Genomic DNA, 3,784 nt, shown 5'->3' on the forward strand with positions numbered 1-3,784 from the left:
ATGCTCAGAGGTTATTCCTGGCCATGTGCTCAGAAATCACTCCTGGCTTAGGGACCATATGGGACACTGTAGTATCAAGCCAAGGTTTGTCCTAGGTCAGCCGCCTACAAGGCAAATGCCCTACCACTGAGTCATAGCTCTGGCCCCAGACCAACTGTTTTGAGTGATTCCTTATAAGCTTATGCTTATAAGCATAAAGGAATGTTCTTGGAAAATTGACTGGAACTATGCATATAAACAAATGCCCAGGCTAAGTTCTTTTCCATTGCATCTTTGAAAGAAACAACACACAATATGTTTTTTCTTCTTCTCTGCTACCACTTAATCATTGGAGCAGAAGTGGAAATGGGCTTATTTTAAACTTTCAATTTATTTAAATGATAGTTTTAGTAATACTGAAATGTGACAAATATTTTGACTTCCTAGTTATAAAGGGCTGATATGAAAAATTAAGGAGAACTAAAAGTTGAATTTTGGGACTTCCTATAGATATTTAGGAAAATCACTGTTTTTAGCATAAGTCATATCTGTTTAATTTACAATGATTAGGACCTATTGATATCATGAAGAAATTACATAGCACAGGTAAATTAACTAAACAAGCTGTAGATGCTATAGCGAACAGAAAGGAACAGAATAAAATTTAGTAAAACAATTTCAAGTACAGCTTCAGGTTAATAACCTAACATTTTACTAGTAAATGGGGTACACACAGTATCATATTAGAAGTAAATGACAAAATAAATGTATACCCTGACATTTCATAAATAAATTATTATAATGACTAATTGCAATTAAATTCCTTTTTTTTAATCTGATTCCATAATTACATAATAACTTGTTTAGTTTCTGATTCTTTCTTACTCTGGAATCACATAAAAATAGCTTAGTTCACTTAAATAGTTGTGAATAAAGTCCTCCCTTTTATTAAGATAATTATTGCTACTAATTATAGTTGTAGAACATAATAACTGAATTTAGTGAAAGGTTGGTTATCTTAATGATACTTTGAATTTTGTTTGCACATATACCAGAAAAAATTAACTTGTATTAGTTGTTAGACCTTGTAATATTAATATTATCAAGAATTCTTGATATTGATTCTTAAATTGATCATTTTAAAATTGATAATTTTGTCATGATTTTAAGGACACTTTTAGGTCATCCAGTTTTATCATTTACCTTTTCATGGTATTAAGCAGATATATCTCTATTCAGAAATACCTCAGTAGTGAGTGTAACTGTATCTTAGTGTAAGTCTTTCCTAGGTCATTTTGTAGGCAATAACCACTACACCTTTAGTTATTAATAATTTCTATGCTAACAAGGCACTTCTTTTTTGTCACATTTACTTATGTTTCAGTTTGACAAGCCTGTGAGTTCGTTCTATGATTCTCTTTTTCTTTCCATGCTTACCAAGTGCTCTAGAAATATGGTTTGATTAAAAAAGAAGTATGCTAAGGGGACAGGAGAGATAGCATGGAGGTAGGGCATTTGTCTTGCATGCAGAAGGATGGTCGTTCAAATCCCAACATGCCATATGGTCCCCCGAACCTGCCAGGAGCAATTTCTGAGGGTAGAGCCAGGAGTAAATCCTGAGCGCTGCTAGGTATGACCCCCCCAAATCATACTGCTCATTTTAATAACAAAAGCTGATGTGCATTTATTCATCTTATCTAACAAATACTTATTTAAGATCTGACAAGATGGAATCTCTAACACTAAAAATTAATATATTTAAAATTATTGATGGATACAATATTAAATCAACTAAAATGTTTTATTTTCTTTCAGAAAATTGTGATTTTAAGTACATAAAATTAATATATTACTGTTCAACAAGGGCTTAAGGGATAATTTAATGCTTTTATCTCATTTTATTGATGAGAAAAGTAGTCATCAATTATGAAATATTTTTATTAAATCTTCACAGATAAATAATAGACCAGGCCTAATAATAAATCAAATGGCTCTAAAGCTTCAACAAACAGCATTTAAATACTATCAAAAATATTTATGTTCTCAAATACTTAGGGTATCCTAAGGAAGAGGGAGAAAAATATAATTATCCTTTTATCTAACTTAGATTTTTTACAAAGTAACTCGAATTATATTATAATAAAAGACATCTATAGGTCAATAAAATAGAATTTAAAATCCAGAAATATCTCCACACATTTATAGAAACTTATTACAAAGTATTTGTAACCTTACCATGGAGAAAATAGTTTTTTTATTTTTTTTAATGAATGAATAGTAACAAACAAAATAACAAGTCATATTTGCCTCTAACATCATACAAAATAGTTTCACAATAGGACAAGTTACATCCATGTAGCATCCAAAACCAAAATTGTACAGAAGATAAGATGTGAAATATACCTTGATTTAAAGTACTTCATAGCATAAACCAGATATTAACTTAGACCAGATATTAACTTTAGAGAAGTATTTGAGAACTAAATTCCATCAAAGCAACTAAAAATAAATATAATTGAAATTACATTAAAAGTATATACTTTGTATAGAAAAATAAATTTAAACAAAAATAAAGGACATACTAACTTGGAAATACTATTTGCATATCATACATCTGTAAAGATAACACTGAAATAAAACAAAATAGATAATACATTAATAATAAAAAGATAAACAATACAATGGAAATTCAATCACATTTTAGAATTAAAAAACAAATACTTTAATATGATATAAATACCCTGCAGCAATTGAAAAGATGTTTTTCATACTAGTCATGAAAACAAATTAAAACCACAAGGAAGGGTCAATACAGTAGCCAGTACTGTATTTGTCTTGCACAAAACTATTCAGGTTAGATTCCTGGCAAACCATAATGTCTCCTGAACCTCCCAGAATTGATCCCTGAGTGCATGCCCTAGAGTAAGCACCAAACCTTGTAGAATGTGACCTAAAAACAAGTTAAGAAAGAAAACCACAATGAGCTATAATCTCATACCTGTGAGACTAAGTCACACAAATAGAAGAAGAGTTGATTGGGCCAGAGCACTAGCGCAGTGATAAGGTGTTTGCTTTGCACACAACTGACATGGCACAGACCTGGGTTCTATTCCCAGCATCCCATATTGTACCCTGAGATTGAAGCAATTTCTGAGCACAGAGCCAGTAGTGTGCAGCCAAATCCAAAACCAAAAAAAAAACATACAACCAAAAAAGATACACCAAAAAAAAAAAAACATAAAAGAACAAGAGCTGAAAGAGACTGGAAAAAATGAACTCTCATTTACTTTTTATAGGAATGCAAATTGGTATAATTTTTCTTTTAAAATGGTATATAACTTTCTTGTGCTCGCTTCTGCAGCACATATACTAAAATTGGAACGATACAGAGAAGATTAGCATGGCCCCTGCGCAAGGATGACACGCAAATTCGTGAAGCGTTTCATATTTTTAAAAAAAATGGTATATAACTTTCTCAAGAACTGAAAACATAGTTACTATAGATCCTACACCAATTTTTGGTATCTCTTTAAAGAATGTGAAAATATTGGCTCAAAACATTTTACCCACCTCAATGTTTTTGTAGCATTATTTAAAATAGCAACACCATAAGAACAATCAAATACTCACAAGTAAATAGATAAAGTGGTTGCATATTTATATAATTGAACATTATTAGTCAATTTTAAAAAATGTGAACTTTTGCCATTTGTATCAAAATAGAAGGAACTTAAAAGAATTGGGAGCTGGGAAGTAAGTAAAAAAGGAAAGTCTTGCATGATTTCATTCATGTATGTGAGACTAA

At 30.7% G+C, this 3,784-nt stretch overlaps 1 non-coding gene across 1 annotated transcript; it reads left to right on the plus strand.

Annotated features, from left to right (window-relative positions):
* The first annotated feature begins 3,324 nt into the window (after positions 1-3,324).
* LOC125995236 (U6 spliceosomal RNA) lies at positions 3,325-3,431 on the plus strand. Its single transcript, XR_007490789.1, has one exon. It is a non-coding gene; the product is annotated as a U6 spliceosomal RNA (small nuclear RNA).
* The last annotated feature ends 353 nt before the right edge of the window (positions 3,432-3,784 follow it).

This window comes from Suncus etruscus, chromosome 17, assembly GCF_024139225.1.
Source record: "Suncus etruscus isolate mSunEtr1 chromosome 17, mSunEtr1.pri.cur, whole genome shotgun sequence".
NCBI classification, from domain to species: Eukaryota; Metazoa; Chordata; class Mammalia; order Eulipotyphla; family Soricidae; genus Suncus; species Suncus etruscus.